This window comes from Giraffa tippelskirchi, chromosome 2, assembly GCF_054371585.1.
Source record: "Giraffa tippelskirchi isolate mGirTip1 chromosome 2, T2T-mGirTip1v1.2.pri, whole genome shotgun sequence".
In the NCBI taxonomy this organism is placed as follows: domain Eukaryota; kingdom Metazoa; phylum Chordata; class Mammalia; order Artiodactyla; family Giraffidae; genus Giraffa; species Giraffa tippelskirchi.
In genome coordinates, this window is record NC_137276.1 from 25632750 (window position 1) to 25654355 (window position 21606).

The window sequence follows — 21606 nt, forward strand, 5'->3', positions numbered from 1 at the left end:
ACTTTTTGAGTGATTTTTATAGGTGATCCTCCCAGAGAAGTGGAAGAGACAGGAGAAAAACAGGGGAGAAGCCAAAAAAGGGTACAATTGCATGAAAAATCCCGTGGAAGATACCTTCATCCTGATCCTGGAGGGATGCTCATGAGTGTAAGTCACCTCTGGGAGTTATCCCAACCAGAGGATGGGGGACTGGGATGTCATAGTCCCAGCCTGCAGTCACTGGCTCAGGATGCGCTGGTGGCTCATACGTTCCCAGGCCCTTCTACCTTCTTTTATGATTGAGCAGAATGAGCGCCAGGTGGCCAAGGTCAGGTCTTTGAAAAGAAGCCACAGGATCTATTGGGAACTAAAGGACAAGGGGTGGGGGGGACCATAAATGGTGAAAGGGCTTACCTGGTGGCTCAGATGGTAAAGAATCTGCCTGCAGTGTGGGAGACCCAGGTTCAATCCCTAGGTCAGGAAGATTCCCTGGAGAAGGGCATGGCAACCCACTCCAGTATTCTTGCCTGGATAATCCCATGGACAGAGGAACCTGGTGGGCCAGTCCATGGGATCACGAAGAGTCAGACGTGACTGAGCGACTAACACTTTCACTTTCACAAATGGTAAAAGGGGATCCGAAGACATCCGAGCAAAGCACCAACACTGTCAGTAACACTAGGACATTTTTATCTAGCCAACAAGCAGCTTGGAAACTTTATAGACAAGTCTCTGTTGCCTTCATTTTCTGGTTTCATAAAGGGGTGACCAGAGGTGGTAGGAAGTAGATAAGGTTTCCACTGGGGAAAAGACCCTCAGGGCGCAGTCAAGGAATGCAGTTAGGGAAGAAGTCATTTTGATCGACACTTTGAAATATTCTCCCACCAAACTTAGCATGCACAGCAAGGGGGGAGTCACTCGGAAGGCTGGCTGACAGGCTGCCAGAAACTCCTCCAGGTGGCATTTACCTTGGTGCCTCAGGAAGTGGGGAGCATATTGTTTAAGAATGCAACCCTACAGCTAATCAATGACAAGTCCCTGGACAGATTACTTAACATCAGTAAGACTCAGTTTCATCAGTTATAAAAATGCAATTGTAAGAACTATCTCATGGATTTATTGTGAAGAATAAATACATGTGTGTGAGAGCGAGAGAGAGAAAGAAAGGAGTGGTATATTTAGCAGTGGCACTGAATATAGTAAGTGCTTACGGCAGGTTGTATTTTTTCAAATAAAGCCACAATATTACTTCCCACTGCACTTGGCATTTTCTCATCAAAGGAAGGAGTCTATTTCCCCTCCCTTTGAATCTAGGTGAACCTCTGACTGTCTTGTAACAAATAACAGGAAATTGGAGGTGACGTGACTTTCGAGGTTACATCAGATCAACTATGCTTCAATTTAAAACATAAATAAATAAAAAAATTTTTAAGTTGTTAGAGCTTCCACCTGGTTTACTGAGGACCTTGCTTTCGGAGCCCTGGGAACAACATATTGTGAGGAAGCCTTGAGCAGTTCACATGGAGAGAACATGTGGGGAGGCCCTGAGTTGATATGAAAAGAGAGAGATGTCAGTCAACCCCCAACTTCTCTGGTCATTGTTCAAATACAATCCAGGCCAGAACTGTTCAGCTAAATCTTCCCAGATCCCTGATCCACAGAAACAGTATGAAACAGTAAAATGATTGTTCTTGACTCAAGCCACCAACTGATGATTTATTACAACAGGTAACTGAAATGGTGCTTCATAAATGCTAGGTCTTGACTTTGCTAGGATATCATCCACAGCCTCTCAGGTTCTGAAATGTGGTTTTGTTTTATTCCACTGAGAATGACTCAGTAAATCGGGGATGGACTCTCACTAATCGAGGTCACAAAGGACTGATGTGCAAGCCAGAATGCCAATTTACTATCATAATAAAACTGCAAAGTGGTTAAACATTCTGTCCTCAGACCAGATTATTTCCTCCATGTAAGAAATTTACTTTGGAAAATAAAGTATAATCAGGTATCTAGAGAGTGTAAAGTGAGAATAAGGGAAAGTAGTTACCTGACTCAAATGATTCGATGGTATCAGGTCAAGGGAGCACACTGTATTCACCTCCCTGGAAACTACCCACCAGTTGCCAGAACCCAACAGCCCAGACCTTAGGCCAAGACATCAGCTCCTTCATGTAGCCTTTGGATGGGCACTGATGGCATCTGTCCATCTGATATTCTCTTTTCCATATTTAATACAGACAATTATCCTAGTGATTGGTACAGTATTTCTTTAGCCCAGCAGATATTAATGGTGTTCTATGAATAAATTACATTTCATAGTGTTCTATGAAAAATAAAATAGTCATGTAAATTCAAAAACACTAGATTCAGCAAAATTTAAAGGAGTTCATTACTACAAGACTTCCCAGAACATTGACTTTGCAAATCATGATGCAAACCACCCAGAGGAAGATACAATAAGACATGAATTCTATCCCCACTGAACCCCAGATTACAGTTTGTTGAATGCTGTTTTCAACAGCATTTTGATGTTTGTTTCCATCAAATCACATTCTGAACCAGAAATCATTCTGACTACTTAAGTTGTCTTTCTATCTGACTTTTCTGGCTCAATAGACTGATTTTATAATTTAACTCTCAGAAGATTTATCTCATTTTCCCTCTGTCCAAATTCTCTTTAAGGGTATTGGACTTCTGCCCTTACAGAGTTCTGGACTAGAGGGGTGGAGGGGGCATCAAGAATACTGTAAATTAGGGACAGTGCTGGGACAGAGATCCAAAATGTTGTGATGCTTCTGGAAATGCCAGAAATGACTTTGGAAAGGGGCAGCAGCATTTAAGGGGAGCTTTGAATACAGGATTTTGACACGAGTTTAAAAAGCAAAGTTGAAAAAAATAAAAAGGGCACTTCAGGCTAAATGACCAGAATATGCAAGAGGTCTAGAGAGGAACAGAGAACAGAGTATTCAGGAAGTTGGGAGGAGCACATGATGGTGGAGGATGAAGCTGACTATGCAGGAAGAGTCTAGAAAGCCATATTAAAAAGTGTATGTGTGTGTGTGTGCACGCGTGCTCAGTCATGTCTCACTCTTTTGGGACCCCATGGACCGTAGCCCACCAGGCTCCTCTGTCCATGGAATTTTCCAGGCATGTATACTGTAGTGGTTTGCCATTTTCTACTCCAGGGGATCTTCCTAACCCAGGGATTGAACCCACATCTCTTGAGTCTCCTGCACTGACAGGTAGACTTGTTTACCACTGCACCACCAGATGAAGGTATAGGGATGCCTAAATGGACTGTGAAAGAGTGAGTGTAGCCAGATTAGCCCCAGGAGCTGGGGAAAGGACCCTGAAGCTAGGTGGATGGTGTCAACAGGGAAAGCAGAATGTGGGAGACTGCTTAGGAAGTTACTAGATGGGGGAGATGTGAAGGACAGGGAAGCAGTGGTGGGCTGCAGCCCATAGGGTCGCAAGGAGTTGGACACAACTGGGAGACTGAATAATAACAGAATATCCCACAGGAAGATTAACTGATGCTAAGAAATATGTGGTGGCTCTGTCATCTCCTTCATATTCCATGAAATAGGAGACAGACTATTAGAACAGCCACCTTAAAGGAAAAAAAAAAATACTGAGCTCTGTGCTTGGAGCTCTTTGAAAAATCACCACATCACCACATCATTTCAGATGTGCAACTTCACACAATGACAAAACAAAGAGAAAGCCCTCCTTGGTCAGAGCACGGAAGCAAACCACACTAATCCAGCCCTACAGAGAGGAGAATGGGATGCATCACAGCTCTCAGTACAGGGAGACACGAAGGGACAGCCACACATCCCCAAAGCTGATACAAAACTGCTGATGTCTGTCACTCAATCAATACTCTGCTCTGAACTCTCTCCCACGTCGCCAGAGGATGTTCAGTTCTATAATCCTGTGGGGCTTCCTTTTAGTGCTGTTCAGAAGTCCCAGGGTTCTTGTACCTTCTAAATGTTCAAAGGAAAATCCTCGTCTCCAGTCCCCATGGCTACGACAAGGTGGTCCTGGTTTAAGCTAGTCTGGTCATCTGAGGTGGTAGATTCGAGGCAGAGTCCAGAAATCTCCCAACCCAGTGACGAAAGCCACAGCATTCAATCTCCCAATCATCTGCAGACCCACCTCACAATCATCCCAAAGTGGGAAGCCAGTCTCTTCCCCTCACAGGACCCATGAAAGTCAGTCATCACCTAAACCTGAAGAATCTCAACCCCACTTCCCCTCCAGCTGTCTCTGTCTCTCTCTTCCAAGAGCTCTGCTCTAGCTCAAGTCAGAAACTTAAATACCTAAGATGACCAGCAGGTACCTGGGCAAATGAATGGTATCTACCAGCTGGGAGATTATAAAATGGCAACTGACTCTCAAGTCCAGGTGAGGAAGACAAGACAGAGTGATAGGGACTGTAGCTAACCATCCCTGTCTTCTAAGAGGGCAAGGTCATTGCTGGCCCTTAAAATGCAGAGCCAATATGGACTGGGCACTCAATATTCTGGGAAAAGCTTAAACTCTGGGTTTGTATACAGAATTTCTTCATTTAAAAAATTTAACAACAATCAGATTTAAAATGCCAATGCAGGAGATGCAGGAGATGTGGGTTCAATCCCTGAGTTGGGAAGATCCCCTACAGTAGGAAATGGCAACCCACTCCAGTATTCCTGCCTGCAAAGTTCCATGGACAGAGGAGCCTGGCAGGCTGCAGTCCATGGGGTCGCAAAGAGTTGGACACGACTGAGCATGCATGCGTGTGCATGCATGCATGCACACACATACACACACAAGACATACACACAATGATACTGCTCAGGGCATACGGGATACAGCTCTTCACTGGTTTCAGCCCTGGACCAGTTGTGTAAGGCACAACTGATCTCGGAAAGCCTGAGCTTTCAAACACAAAGGAAAAGTCTGCTATAGTCTGGCAGGCACAAAAGCTCCTGAGGCAAAGGAACTCAAATTTTTGTCTATGTTTTATGTTCTTGGAAGCTGTGTTGTGGATTATAACTACAATAAAAAGGACAAATTGAAATCTCAATAAGGAATTCTGCCCCAACTGTGTTACAGAGCAGCCTGGGATCTGGAAGAATGTCTATGAGTGACCATAATACCCCAAGTCTTCCTGGAGAAGAGAGGACTGTGGGCAGAGCTGTTATTCAATTAGGACACACGAGTGTGCCAGCTGTTAAAATATTGAAATACTAGGATTCGACTACTGTCTCAACTCTTGTTATCGATGCCCAGAAGCTAACAAGATTTAGACAATTCAGTATTCATGCTATCTGAACTGAGTGTCTGAACTCACACTATACAAACTCGATACCCACACTAAGTACTCAGAGCGGCAGCCTCACTTTCTTGGGCAAGGTGGCTATGCCCACACTTGGTAGGTGGAGAGGAGGGCAGGATCTAGTGATTCTACTGAGCACTTCTCCCATAGTCCCCCTAGGCGGGTGAGGAGCTAACCAATGGAATCTTCCACAGAACCATAGAAGGGTCAGCTATCGTGATCTGCCCTTTGAGAATGACTCCTGGTCCCTCCAAATATGACCCTCTTAATGGTCTTCTTTCAGTCTCATGCTATGCCTGGGGCTCAGGGGCCTTTTGCAAGGCAGTCTGTGGTTTCAACAGTCCAGATACATCACACATTTTTAGCAATGCTGGGAAGTAGCAAGCAGGACACATCTGATCCAGACGCCATAGACAACACTCTCTTCTCTTTCTCCCCCTACATCTTCTGTGTGGAGGAGAGTCTCCACCTTCCACACTGCTTCTCCATGATTTTGCCTCCACCAGTGAATCGCTTCATTTCAACTCTTCCCTCTGCAAAACCCCTACTTCCTCCTATTCTTTGGTCCTCATTGTCCATGGTTGTCCTTTGCCCAGAATCAGCAAATATGAGTTTCTCTTTCCTCTAAGCAGAAAGGCTTCAAATTCTCTTACTACAGCAAAGAAATGAGTCAAGAAAAAGCTGTTAATTTTCCACATGAAAACAGCCTCAAACTTCATATCTTATTGCAGGTCCTGTGTCACTCATTTGTCCCTTTTGTCTCAGATGCATTCCTATCCTTTGCCCAGGAAAAATACATTTCTCTGACTTCCTTGCAGGCTGCCTTCTGGGTTAGCCAATGAGAGAAAATGTTGGGAGATTGCTGGGGACAACAGAGGGAGAAGTCAGAGTATTCCTCCCCCTTTTTTCTGCTTTGATTAGTATTTCCTCTGTGGTCCCAGCTCACATCAAGCAGTCTACTATAGATCCAGACCCTGCTGAACAGTTTGAACTCCAGCTCTCTGGCTCTGGTCATACCATCTTCTCCCTTTACTCCCTATATCTTAAAATTTGTAGAGGTTTCTTGTTTCTGTTTATCTCTGGGTTGCCTCGTGGTCCTGTTTGACTGTTCAACTCTGCAAACACCTTTATAATCTATTCTTCATATTTAGTTCCTTCTGTTGACTACCTGTACAGAGTACTAGTATGTACTCTGTTTCTCTGATTGGATACTGGCTGTCTCAGATGACCTCATCATCAGAGCACCAGCCTCCTTTTCTTGATTGCACCATAGAGGGTAGTCTCAAACTATGGAGCAACGCATTAATATGATAATGTCCTTGAGACCCCCAACTCTCTACCAAGGCCACCACAAGCTAGGGAGACTATCTTTTCTGATGCATACAGTAGTCTTGTAACAAATTTTCTTTTAGTTAAAAGTAAGAAATCTCCTTTTGTTTAAATGGCAGATGGTAGGAAGTATTTCATTTGCTTCCAGAAAATTCATAAAATGAAAAATGAACTCGTATATTCTGGAAAAAATTGGTCAGATACTAAAAAATAAATAATTTTTCAAATACAAAATGCAATTCAAATTCCTTATGATTCATGAATATATAGGTTGGACCTAGAGGTCTTAATTCTGAGATATTCTTCTACTTGGAGATTAAAACGAACCTTTTTTTCAGACAAAGTTTTTTGTTGTTATTTCTCTTTGTCATATACAATCATTGGTAGAAAAAAATAAGACTAATTAGCTACTTCAAAAAGTATCTAATTGAAAAACTTGTCATGATTATGTGTTATTTTTTACCTACCCTTCATCCTTCCTTAATTCTTCTGATAATGATACTCAGATTTTCCTCTGGAGGAAGCCAGTGCCTCACTCTCCCACTGCCCTTTATATGCCTGTGTGAGTGCTCAGTTCTGATTCCTTGTGACCCGCTGGACTATAGCCTGCCGGGCTCCTCTGTCTATAGGATTTTTCAGGCAAGAACACTGGAGTGGGTTGCCATTTCTTTCTCCAAGGGATCTTCCTGACTCAGGGATTGAACCCACCTATCCTACGTCTCCTACATTGGCAGGAGGATTCTTTACCACTCTGCCACCTGGAAGCCTGCCCTTTATATAGAGCAGACTATATCCCAAGTACCCTGGGGAGTCACGTAACTCAGGTCAGGCCAATCAGCATCAATGCTCATGGCCCTGATGGCTGACTGACAAATGGGCACATGATCTAATCCGAGCCAATCAGGTCAGATGGAGCTAACCCTGGGACTTCTGCTTGAGCAATCAAGAAAGAATTTCTTTTTCTCACAGCTTAGAGGTGTGAAGATGCAAGCCTGGAATTCCCACTTGGAGGGAGACTCTGAGTAAAATCAAAGAGAAATGCACTGAGGAGAAATGGAGAGAGAATCCAGGTCCTGATGGTATAATTTACGTCTCTTTATCCAGTTACTCTTAAGCTCATGTGCTGTTGAAATACATTGGGATGGCAAAAACTTTTTGGCCAACTCAATATATATATATCGAACAAACACTCTAATTTTTTTTTAAAGCCTGATATCATTTATTGGCACAAAAATTATTCAGATACAATATGGTGTCTAGACCTGGCTACATTTTATACTTTGGGAATTCAGTTTAATACTTCTAATTAAACTGTTCATAACTCCCAACATGTCCTAGAACTTTATGTGTTCAGCATCTCCATGATAGAATTTCTGTACTCTAAGCCCTTGCTTTAAACACAGCATTTAGACCTCATTGAAAACAACCCCTACACACACACACACACACACACACACACACACACACATTTGGTTTAAGAAAGTTTGTATTGGATTTCTATCCCTTGCAACCAAAAAGGTTCTACCTAATACACCCATAACAAGTAAGACATTGTGTTGGGCACCATGGAGAATCTCAAGATGAGCAAATTCCTCTCTCTCAATTAAGAGAGGAAATAAATGGTTCCATTATTTGAAGCTGATGATATAATTGGAAGAGGAAGTAGAGAGCACAACTAATTACTCCACTTCTATTTTGCCTCTATCATTTCAAGAAAAGTAAACATCATATGGAGAGGGTAGAACAAATGTTTTTTCAGGGCTCAGAAATCTGAGATAAATGAAGAGATAGAAGAAAGCTCTCCATTGCCTTGAGTGAGTCCACATTGCTTGGCCCACCTGAGCTACACTGAAGTGTACTTACAGGACTTAAAGATGAGAATGCCAAGCCACAGGGGATGCTCTCTGAAGGACTGTGAGGAATTGAAAAATTGTCTGGATTTTTTAATGAATTTTATTATTTACAGTCCAATGAGTTGTATTTAATCTTTGGAAAAATTAAACAGTTGGTTTTTTAACACATTAGAAAAATGTGTTCATTTTTTAAATTAAATGTTTTTAAAAGAAACTAATTAGTCCCATTTTTTCACCAGCAATTGTATATAACAAGAGAAACAACAATAACAAACACCTTAGTCTGAAAAAAATAGTTTTAATCTCCAAATTGAGGAATGTATCAAGATTAAGACCTTTAAGACCAATCTATACATTCAAGAAAGATAAGGAATTTGAATTGGATTTTAGTATTTGACTAATCTCTTTTCCTCCAGAACAACAGCATGAGTTCAAAAAGAACAAGGAATACCAAACCAATCTCCTGTCATTAATAAAATTATAAGATGCTCATAAAAGGGAATGTGACAGACATAATGAATCCAAATGGTAAAGTGATTGGCAGTATTTTTTCTTATTTTTGAAAGTTCTTATTTTCCAATGGAGAAACAAGCCACCGGATAGTACAGCTAATATTATTAACTGATCAGAGCTAAACAGTGTTTGATCAATGGAGTAATAAAACCTGTAGGGGGGTTTCCAAGGGAATGCTATGAGGCTCTATCCTACTTAAAATGATGTATCAGTGATTTTGATCCTTATTGATTTTAAAATCATATCAACCTGGGAGAGATTGGTTAATGAAATCAGGACTTAAAAGATCATAACAGACTGTAATAATTTATCTTAAAAGCAACAAGATGATTTTTTAATAAAAATGTAAAGTCCTACATTTAGGTTAGAAAAAAAAAATTACACAAGTACAGGGGGAGGAAGACCTGGTTTAACTGCTTCGCATCCAAAAGAGATGAGGTATTTCACTTGACCACACAGTGCAATATGATGTCACCACTATGTAATGTAGGATACTTCCTGATGTGGGGGAAAATAACATGTAACATTTTCTTAAGTGGATCAAACCAGTTTATAAAATTTATAAGACACATACACAAACATAGTTATTAATAGAAAGAAGATCCAAAAGATAGCAGTAACTCTCAGTGGTGATAATACAGGTCACCTTCTTTCTGTTTTACACATTTGCTGCAGTTACTTTGTATAATAAAGCATTTACTGAAAATACTTTGTATAATAAAAATTTTATTTTGGCTCAATACAGATAAAACGTGTAAGGTGTCTGATAAAAAAGAAACAACACAAATGCAGTTTTAGACTGCATTCAGAGAATTATATTTTCTGGAAAAGAGACATTGATCAGTTCACCATGCTCTGTACTGAGACAGCCATATTGTACCATATTGTATCACTTGCTTCACTCCCAGAATTTATCACAATGTGTAAAATGCCTTTATTTGCTCTTTCATTGACTTCTGCTCCACTAGCCAGTATGTTTGTGAGGCCAGAGACTCTGACCTTCCTTATTACTGTGTCACCAGCACCTCATCCAGTACCTGACACAATGAAGACATTCAAATAATATTCATTAAATAAGTGAATAATGGAGGCTTTACTATATTGCACTTTACTGTGCCAATCTTTCAGTCTAGGATGCATTTACTGGATATATTCTTGAGCAACTTTTCACACATATCAGACCCAGAAGAGAAGGAGAAATAATGAAACTGCAAGAAGCCAATTATCAAAATTTCAAAGTTTGAGCTTGATACATATTCACAAATAACTAGGGGACAGCTGCAGTGTGGTGGATTAAAAATAAATCACCTTCACGTGATTAAGGTTGCTCTCTCTTTCCAAAGGTTGTCATTTAGTCTCTTTTGACAGGACCTTGCGGAGCAGAGGAGAATAAGACAATTGCTATGATTGGGCAAAATAAATTATAACAAAGTTACAGCTCTTCTGAGGGCTGGGTGTTCGGGCTCTACGGATTCATATTTAAATCAGATTCGGAGCAGATGAAAGGCGTGTACAATAAGTCAGCCTGAAGAGAAAGACAGGCATATGTGCCACCCTGGGAAACAACTGAGATTTTAGCAGGCGCCAGGATTTGGGAAAACTAGGAGGGGGTGGGGGAGTGGAAGTTGGAAGGGAGGAGGGAAGGAACCTTCTATCCCTGGGTCAGGAAGCCCCTGAAGGAGGGCAGGGCAACCCACTCCAGCATTCTTGCCCGGAGAATCCCCATGCACAGAGGAGCCTGGCAGGCTGCAGTCCATGGGGTCGCACAGAGTCGAACACGACTAAGCGGCTTAACACACAAACACACCCACGTACCACATACTGTGTCTCACTTGACCTTCACAACAATCCTTTGGGGAACCCAATGAGAAAGAGAAAAAGCGTTAACAACTGCTAAGCATTAACAACTCTGGAGCGTGGCACAGCTGAGCTTGGGTCCTGCTCTCACTTCCTAGCCGTGTCACTTAAGCCTCACCTTTCTGTGCCTCAGTTTCCTGTTCTCAGCCTGACCCTCAGCCCAGAAGGTGATACCGAGTTTGCTTAAGAATTGAGCTCTGGAGACTGGCTGCCCAGGTAGAATCTCTGCCACTGACCAGACACATGACTTTGGGCAAGTTATTGAAGCTGTCTATGCCTCAGGGTCCACATCTGGAAACAGAGGATGATGATATGGCCAACTTGTAGGTTTGCTGTGAGGATTAGAGAAGTAAACACATGCGAAACACTCTGATGAAAACCTGACATACTGTTATCATTATATAAGCTTTACTATTAGTCTTACCTGCATGCTAAGTCTCTTCAGTCGTGTCCGACTCATTGCAACCCTGCGGACTGTAGCCCACCAGGCTCCTCTGTCCATGGGATTCTCCAAGCAAGAATACTGGAGTGGGTTGCTCTGTTCTCCTCCAGGGGATCTTATTAGTCTTTGAAAACTATTTTTTTGTCCTGCTACTAAAAGTAACACATCAGGACTGCAGAAATCTTGGGGGATCTCTAGTTTGCTATATGTAATTATTTTTTTAACAAGAGTCTTAGTGAGCATTGCTCTAAAATATTTAGCCAGTGCCTCCTCTCTTGTGGTCCCATCCCCCTCCATCCAGGCTCTCCTCATCACTGAGCTGAAAAGCAGAAGTGAGAACTCAAGAGCTGGGTGGGCGAGTGAGCACCCCTCCACCAACCACTTCCCCTCCCCCAATGACAACCATGGCAACGAACAATGAGGAGAGAACAGGATGCAAATTAAGCCCTGAAGTTTCTTCCTTGGAGCTAGTGGCTTATTCATTTTACATGGGTTTTTGTTGCTCTGTTGTCATTTTAATTTGTCCTCTCTGCTCCACTCTCCCTCTGGCAAGTAGCCCCTCACTTTCAGAATCTAGGAAGATGACAAAGTTCCCATAATGTGTGCTGACCTGGAAAAAGAGAGGAAAAAGGAAACATCCATATGCTTCCAGGAGAGGGAAGGAAATGGGTTCTCCATGGTCTCCCCTCCTGCGGCCTCCCCTACCACACCTGAGAAGCCCCCTCACCCCCTCGACCCAACAAAATGCTAGGCTGCTTTCCCAAAGTCAGACAGGGCTTCTTGACACTTCCAGCCACACCCCTTTGAGATACAGGGGGGTGTTTCTCTTAAGTAGGTCAAGTATGAGGAATCGGATAATTTAACATTTAGCCTAGGACAGTTTTCAAGTGAAAGGGGACACAGTTACCAGTAAGTGGCAAAGACCAGGATGGGTGGTGAAGTCCCCACAGGCTTTGGTCCCAGGTCCCTGATGTACAGCTGCTTTGTACCTGGGTCTCCCCACGAGAGCACTAATTCTCAGAGCCAAACTGCCTTTTGAGGCTTCAAGTTGCCCCACCTTTAATCTCTTCTCCAAATTATTTTGTGCAATATTACAATGTTCTAACTACAATGGAAGAAGCAAATATTCATCTAAAACAGAAAAGATGTCCACGCTCCCTCATTAGAGAAGGAAGAAACCTCATTTCATACCAGGTCTACACTCCACACCAGCTTCACCAATATTTGTTGAATGAATGGTATTAAATTCAAGTAGTTCTTGAGATAATAAAATAGATAACATTGATTAAGTGCTTTTTCTATGACAAGCGCAAGGCTCAATACTTTAAACATCTTATCTCATTTGATGCTCCTAATAACCCCAGGAGAAGAGACATCCCAAATAACAGATGAGGGAACAGAGACTTAGAAAGGTTGAATCCAAGGTCACAGAGCTGGTAAGAGGCAATGCTCAGACTGAAGTCCAAGTCTATCAACAAAATCCCCTTTTTTAACCACTATCAAAATAGATAAAGATAATGATAATAATAACAAACACTGTGTGCCAGGCACACTAAGCATTTTACATCTGCAACTATAATACATGTCCATACACTATCACTAGAACATTAGTATTGATTATACCCACCTTACAGGTGAAGAGATTGAGGCACAGAGAGGCTAAATGACATGTCCAGGGTCACACAACTCCTAAAGTGCCTAAGCTGAGACACAAACCCAAGCAGTCCAGCTTGAGAGGCCCTGTCCTCTACCATCCCTCCTATCTCCCTATCTCACTCCTCTGTTACTGATCATGACCCAGGACAACAGTTTTGAATGGGAACTTTTCTCTGGCAGGACTCTGATACTTTCATTCAATGTAAAAACATATTATTATTTCTTTGACCCAGGGCTTCCTGGGACCTGTCAGGGACACAGCAGAAGATACAAGTCTTTCTCCTCCAGAAACCTCCAGTCCCTTCCAGGCTGAGATTCCATAAGTAGTAGGTATTTACCAAGTCCCAGCTAGACATCAGCACTGCGCTAGATCCTTGTGCTTCCCTGCTTTCTTTGATCTGCACAACCATCCTAGGGTTTTGTGGGGACCCATCCTATCCATTTTATAGGTAAAGCAACAATGACTTCCAGGAGAAAAAGAGATCCCTTAGCTGTTGGCTGTGGCTCCATCTGGCCAGGAATTCTCCCAGGCCCATTCTCAGATCAGTCAGCTTCACGCAAGCCAGCAGTATTCACACTTAATTTTTTTCTTAATATTCAGTTCTCATACACACACATACATATACACACTTACAAAAAAGCCTAGCCTATTTGAGAACTAAATATAGAACTGATTGCTGGGTGCAGTGTTTATTCTAATCCGTGCAGGTTCATAAAGCCCACTTTAGACCCAAATAAGGCTGACTCACATATGTAAAAGAAAATCAGTTCCTATTTACAAGCTCCATTAAATCTGCTGCACAGCAAAGGCATTTACAACCTTCCCCACACATCTCACTGGCAGGGGTCTGGAGGAGCTTTGGAGAGGGCTGAAAACCCAAAAACTATAAGGCTCAAGTAATCTACAAGGGTAATGTATCTTAATTACTAAGTGAACAGGGCAATCTAAGAATACTAAATTCAAATGGTTTTTCCTTTGCAAAACCATTGCAGTGTATGCCATAAATGATATGTTTAAGGCACCAGACTCATACATAAATATACACATACACAGGCCTTTTGTCCCTAAAATGTCCAAGCAATGTTGTCGTTTCTGTGGGCAAACACTATCCCCATGCCCAGTCTGGTGCCACCCAAGCTCATCAGTCATTAAACACCACCTACTCTGATGCTGAAGCTGAAACTCCAATAATTGGCCACCTGATGCAAAGAGCTGACTCATTGGAAAAGACCCTGATGCTGGGAAAGATTGAGGGCAGGAGAAGAAGGGGACGACAGAGGATGAGATGGTTAGATGGCATCACCGACTCGATGGACATGGGTTTGGGTGGACTCCTGGAGTTGGTGATGGACAGGGACGCCTGGCGTGCTGCGGTTCATGGGGTCACAAAGAGTCGGACACTGAGCCATTGAACCGAACTGAACTGAACTGAACTAGCCCTCCAGCATCTCTTCCTTGCCCCACCCTGTAGTGTGCACAGGTGGGGAGATAAGAATGGAAACACTGCTTCTGGTTCTCAAGAAATCTGCCACATGACCCCATAGGTTATTCAAAGAAGAAATTAGCTGGGGTCTGTTTATAACGGATCCTGAAAGCCTTTCACTCTGTAGATCACAACAAACTGGAAAATTCTTCAAGAGATGGGGATACCAGACCACCATACCTGCCTCCTGAGATATCTGTATGCAGGTCAAGAAACAACAGTTAAAACCAGACATGGAACAATAGACTGGTTCCAAACTGGGAAAGGAGTATGTCAAGGCTGTATATTGTCACCCTGCTTATTTAACTTATATGTAGAGTACATCATGTGAAATGCCAGGCTGGATGAAGCACAAGCTGGTATCAAGATTGCCGGGAGAAATATCAATAACCTCAAATATGCAGATGACACCACCCTTATGACAGAAAGTGAAGAACTAAAGAACCTCTTGATGAAAGTGAAAGAGGAGAGTGAAAAAGCTAGTTTAAAACTCAACATTCAGAAACCTAAGATCATGGTATCTGGTCCCATCACTTCATGGCAAATACATGGGGAAACAGTGGAAACAGTGACAGACTTTATTTTGGGAGGCTCCAAAATCACTGCAGATGGTGACTGCAACCATGAAATTAAAAGATGCTTGCTCCTTGGAAGAAAAGCTATGACAAACCTAGACAGCATATTAAAAAGCAAAGACATTACTTTGCCAACAAAGGTCTGTCTAGTCAAAGCTATGGTTTTTCCAGTAGTCATGTATGGATGTGAGAGTTGGACTATAAAGAAAGCTGAGTGCCAAAGAATGGATGTTTTTGAACTGTGGTGTTGGAGAAGACTCTTGAGAGTCCCTTGGACTGCAAGGAGATCCAACCAGTCCATCCTAAAGATCAGTCCTGAATATTCATTGGAAGGACTGATGGTGAAGCTGAAACTCCAATACTTTGGCCACCTGATGCAAAGAACTGACTCATTAGAAAAGACCCTGATGCTGGGAAAGATTGAAGGCAGGAGGAGAAGGGGACGACAGAGGATGAGATGGTTGGATGGCATCACCAACTCAATGCACATGAGTTTGAGCAAGCTCCGGGAGTTGGTGATGCACAGGGAGGCCTGGCGTGCTGCAGTCCTTGGGGTTGCAAAGAGTTGGACACGGCTGAGTGACTGAACTGAACTGAACTGAACTGAATGCCCACTGGAAATGCCTGGAGGAGAGAGGAGGTTTGTTGTCAAGAGCAGCATCTTGGGGAGCCCAGGTGTGGGGAGCACAGCAGAGTCCTGTCTCTCCCTCTCTCTGGAATCCCCCCAGTCTTGCTCTCTCAACTCTTTTTCCGAGGCTTCTCTTACTTCATCTCAGTCTCTCCACCAGCCCCCTCTGCATCCACACCACCAGCAGTGTATAGAATGGGCAGGGCTCTGGATTAGGCAACTAAACCTGCTGCTAAGGAATGAAGAGTCTGGCTGAAGGGTAAGGAACTCTCACAGTCCTCAAAGTCATTACCTCCAAAGGACGGAGTAACTGCCTTGGAGACTTCTTGCCCCATTTGCTGTGCCCCCAGGGAAGGAGCAGCCTGGCTCATTTTACAAGGGCTTTGAAGTTGGTCCTCTGAGTCTGATTCTCCCTGAGGAGAAGGACTCTCTGCAATGGGGCCACTTTCCAAAGAGAGATCGTAACAAAACCAAGCAGGACTCTGTGGGGATCCTGGGCATGGACACTTTTCTGTGTCCCCTGTTTCTTGATTGTAGGAAATAGGCTGCAGTCTCCAAGACCTTCCCAGAGTTCCATAGGGCAGTTTCAAACAGCTGCTAATCAAGGAAGGGAGGAGATGCAGAAACAAGGGAGGGGCAGTCAAGGGACAATCAGTTCAATTCAGTTCAGTTCAGTCACTCAGTCAGTCATGTCCGACTCTTTGCAACTGCCTGGACTGCAGCACACCAGGCCTCCCTGTCCATCACCAACTCCCAGAGTTTACTCAAACTCATGTCCATTGAGTCGGTGATGCCATCCAACCATCTCATCCTCATCCAATCATCTCATCCTCTGCTGTCCCCTTCTCCTCCCGCCCTCAATCTTTCCCAGCATCAGGGTCTTTTCAAACAAGTCAGTTCTTTGCATCAGGTGGCCAAAGTATTGGAGTTTCAGCTTCACCATCAGTCTTTCCGATGAATATTCAGGACTGATTTCCTTTAGGATGAACTGGTTGGCAGGTGGCCAAAGTATTGGAGTTTCAGCTTCACCATCAGTCTTTCCGATGAATATTCAGGACTGATTTCCTTTAGGATGAACTGGTTGGATCTACTTGCAGTCCAAGGGACTCTCAAGAGTCTTCTCCAACACCACAGTTTAAAAACACCCAATCTTTGGTTCTCAGCTTTCTTTACGGTCCAACTCTTACATCCATACATGACCACCAGAAAAACCATAGCTTTGACTAGATGGACATTTATTAGCAAAGTAATGTCTCTGCTTTTTAATATGCTGTCTAGGTTTGTCATAACTTTTCTTCCAAGGAGAAAGCGTCTTTTAATTTCATGGCTGCAATCACCATCTGCAGTGATTTTGGAGCCTCCCAAAATAAAGTCTGTCACTGTTTCCACTGTTTCCCCATCTATTTCCCATGAAGTGATGGGACCAGATGCCATGATCTTAGTTTTCTGAATGTTGACTTTTAAGCCAACTTTTTCACTCTCCTCTTTCCTTTTCATCAAGAGGTTCTTTAGTTCTTTGCTTTCTGCCATAGGAGTGGTATCATCTGCATATCTGACAATAGAGAAGCCTTAGGACAAGATCCTGGTTCTGCTTCAAGGGATGCACATAACAATGTCTTTGAGCTCTTCTAAAGAAATAAAACCCCCAACAAATGGATGATGTTAATTATCTGATGAAGTGTTCTACGTTCCAGAGAGAGGGTCACAGTTTGATAACCCTGAGAATCACAGACACTCCTCAGAAGATCACCTGAAACCTGATTAAAGGAACACAGGCTCTATGCATACCCTGATCCCTATCAGCAACCCCGCCCTTGCACCACTGCTATAAAACTCCTCACCAAATCCTCCTGGGTTGGGACACAGTTTTTGAAGGCACGAGCCCACTGTTTTCCCCTTTTCTCGGAAAAGCAATAATGCTATTCCTTTCTTTCTATTTGATCTAAAACTCTGTTTCTAAGATTTGATTTGACACCAGTACAAAGAGGTCAAGTTTTCAGCATCAAAACTTTCAGAGATGTCCCACATATATGGAGGTCAGAGCTCCAGGAACTACACCTCCCAGGACACAGAAAAGAGGAAAAGGCCTCCCCAGGGCCTGTATCCCTGAGCCTGCAGGGGAGAACACAGCCATTCCACAGCTGCTCCGAGCCAGAACTTACTGACCTACAATATTCTCCACTCTACCAGCATTAATGGAGAGCCTACAGCAAACTCTTGAGAGTCATTTGGATAGCAAGGAGATCAAACCAGTCAATCCTAAAGGAAATCAACTCTGAATACTCATTGGAGGGACTGAAGCTGAAGCTCAAATACTTTGGCCACCTGATGCAAAGGTCCAACTCATTGGAAAAGACTGTGATGCTGGGAAAGATTGAAGGCAAAAGGAGGGGAGGGCAGCAGAGGATAAGATGGTTGGATGGCATCACCAACTCAATGAGCATGTATCTGAGCAAACTCCGGAAGATAGTGAAGGACGGGAAGCCTGGTGTGCTGCAATTCATGGGGTTGCAAAGAGTCAGACATTACTTAGCAACTGAACCAACAACCACCACAACCAAGCCTAGCAAGCATGGTGGTGGGGGTGAGAGGGAAAGGGGGGGAACCCAGATTTAGGAAACAAGGTCACCAACCTCAAGGAGCCTGAATTCTACCAAAGAGGACAGATATGTCCATAACCAACCCTAATAAAAGGCAAAGGTGGAACATGCCTCTAATAAAGAAAGGAAACTAGACTGTGCTAAAAGACAACTCTATGCAGGTATTTGAACCTCACATTCTTCCTGAAAGACCAAGGGAGTATCCAGGGCTCGGTGAAGCTGAGAAACTTTCCCACAGTCGCACTGCTAGTTGCAGGATTGAGCCCTGCTCTTTCCATAATGCTGAGAGGCTTCCTCCAAGAACACTGCATTGCCCGAGAGAGGTGCTGAGAACGTGAAGAATGCAAACTGAACTAGGGAAATCGCCAACAGCTATGCTGGGAGTGTTATTATGTAAAATTAAATTGCTATTGTAGTTTTGCAATCAACAGTGTTGAGGGGGATAGACTTTAGATGATTTGTTTGAAGCAGCCACGATCAGAGATTGATGATGATGCAGACAGACCTAAGAAGTACCAAGCTGCTGCTGCTAAGTCGCTTCAGTCGTGTCCGACTCTGTGCGACCCCATAGATGGCAGCCCACCAGGCTCCGCCGTCCCTGGGATTCTCCAGGCATGAATACTGGAGTGGGTTGCCATTTCCTTCTCCAGTGCATGAAAGGGAAAAGTAAAAGTGAAGTCGCTCAGTCGTGTCCGACTCTTAGCGACCCCATGGACTGTAGCCTACCAGGCTCCTCCATCCATGGGATTTTCCAGGCAAGAGTACTGGAGTGGGGTGCCATTGCCTTCTCCGAGAAGTACCAAGAGAAGACCCCAAAACAGCACTAAATAAGTCCCCTTAGTATAGAAGCAACCAGACCCACATACCCCAGTCAGTCTTACATTGCAATGTTATATGGTAATTAGTGTTCCTAATGATACCTCTAGGTTATCAAGAAAAGAATAAATTACCTTGCCATGTTGTCTAAGTGAACAGAATGCACGGTCAGGATGCTATTGATTCTGCATCTGTCTTGGCCAGGCAGTGTGATTTTGGACAAGTTGGTGAACCCCACTGGACTTCAGTCATCTCACTGATGAAATGAGGGTTGTGTCAACTCTAAGTCTTTCATGCAAACAAAGAGATCCTGGAGACAGTAACTATTCCTACCCATCCCACTCCAACAGTACCAGCAGCCCTCACGGGGTTCTCCCCGTGGACCATCCAATTCATATATGGTCATTTGTGGCAAAGGTACCATCTCATGTCCTCTCTGCTCATATCCCTAAGAGTTCTTTTCTTCACAGCAGCTCTACTTTTTCCCAGATTGTCACCGGGGATAACATGACCATATTCATTTTATTTATTTATTTTTTTTAATAAATTTATTTATTTTAGTTGGGGGCTAATTACTTCACAATATTGTAGCGGTTTTTGCCATACACTGACATGAATCAGCCTTGGGTTTACATGTGTTCCCCATCCTGAACCCCCCTCCCACCTCCCTCCCCATCCTATCCCTCTGGGTCATCCCATTGCCCCAGCCCTGAGCATTTGTCTCATGCATCCAACCTGGAATGGTGTTCTGTTTCACATGTGATAATATACATGCTTCAATGATATTCTCTCAGAATGTCCCACCCTCACCTTCTCCCTCAGAGTCCATAAGACTGTTCTATGCATCTGTGGACCATATTCATTTTAAAACCAGGGGGTATTTTGCTACTTATGGAAAAGAAAAATGATTTAATATAGCAGAATTATTTTTACTTAGGATTTTTAAAGGCACAAGTTACACTGTTTAGATGCTAAGCTACCTTTGCCATCTATAGGCAGCACAGGTCCCTTCATTCCCCTAAAAATCAAAATGTGTTTCAGAGAAACTGCTGATGCCCTGGCTTATACACTGGAGGATGCTGAGGCTGAATGCAGACCTGGAAGAGATGTCTATGCTCTGCTGGAAGCCTTGGCAGGGCTGAGGGTTTGAGGTACATTCTATAGCCCTATCTCACGCTCAAGGGTCAAAACCAGTCTAGGTCAGAGAAGAAAACTTGAGGCTGTCAGCCCCCAGTTCCATTCATGTCCAGCTCTTGAAGTTACAGCATTAGAGGTCCAGTCCTGGAAGCCTTGTTCTGTAACTTCCAGAGTACACTGTATAAAACCAAATACCCTGGGGGGAGATAAGACCTAAATCCCTGGATGGTAAATCAATTTTATCTTAACTACCAATTTTGATCAATTGGTAATGATTGCCTGGAGTATTCTACTGAGAAAGAGTCTAAAACTGTTCCCCAGAGGGATATTCAAAATATTTAATAACCCACCAATCAGCTCTTCTTGGCCCCATGATAGTTTGGATGTTAACTCTTCAGTTGCTGGGTCAGTTTTGGGAGGTCCAAGCAAATAATCTCAGCAGTAGCTATTTACCAACTGACGCAGAAGATGATTACGTATAAAGTATGATTACAGGTAAAGTATTACATGTAAAGTATCAGCTCTGGCTGTCCATCAGGTTCATGGGAACTGGGCAGCAATGGATTAGCAGTGTCAGCCTTACACGGAGGCAAAGGAGAACACAGCACCTTGTCAAACATTTTCTCTCCCTGTCTGCCAACTTGACCTTCTAAAGAATCCACATTGTCCTTGGTTGGTCATGGGACCAAAAACTCCTGTGTTGTAAGCACTGTGAATTTTGACTGGTTGCAAATAGAGAGGGTGAACCTCAGATATATTCATACTGGATATGGGTACATTGATTTGTTTTCCATTCAGTAAACTTCCACTGATGTGAAACCAGAACACTTATTGATAATTTTGTTGAACTGCACCTTAGAAAGCTAACAATGATAGAATTGCTTCCATTCAGCAGCAATTAAAATTATGGGTAAGATGAAGCCTATGGATCTGACACAGATGGTGGCTTTCAAACCCTAAAAGCACTGGAAAGGTAGTCAAGTTCTCCTGGCCTTTCTTGAGTGCTTCCAAGTTGGAAGCTATTGCTAAAAAACCTTAGGCAAAGAGCAATTGAGGGTTACCTTGAAGGTGGGACACCTGGTCTGACAGGTAGAACAGATTACTCTTCAGCCATAGAGGACATCTAGGGACAAGAGTCTAAATCCCTTGCATACCCCAGTGTGCATCAGAAACACCTGGGACTGTGTTAAAATGCAGATTCATGGGCCAGAAATAAAAGATCCTAGCTCAACAGAAATCTGCACTTTAAAGACTTTCCACTTGACTCTGTTGCAGGTTGTAGATCCCATTTGGAAAAAAAACTCAGTGGGAATGAGAGCCCAAGAGGCTTCTAAGGGTGATGGAAACTGACAGTAAAATAGAGGAAAACAATACCAAGGGGACATGGGGCAGCTGACGTACCCTCCACCCACTC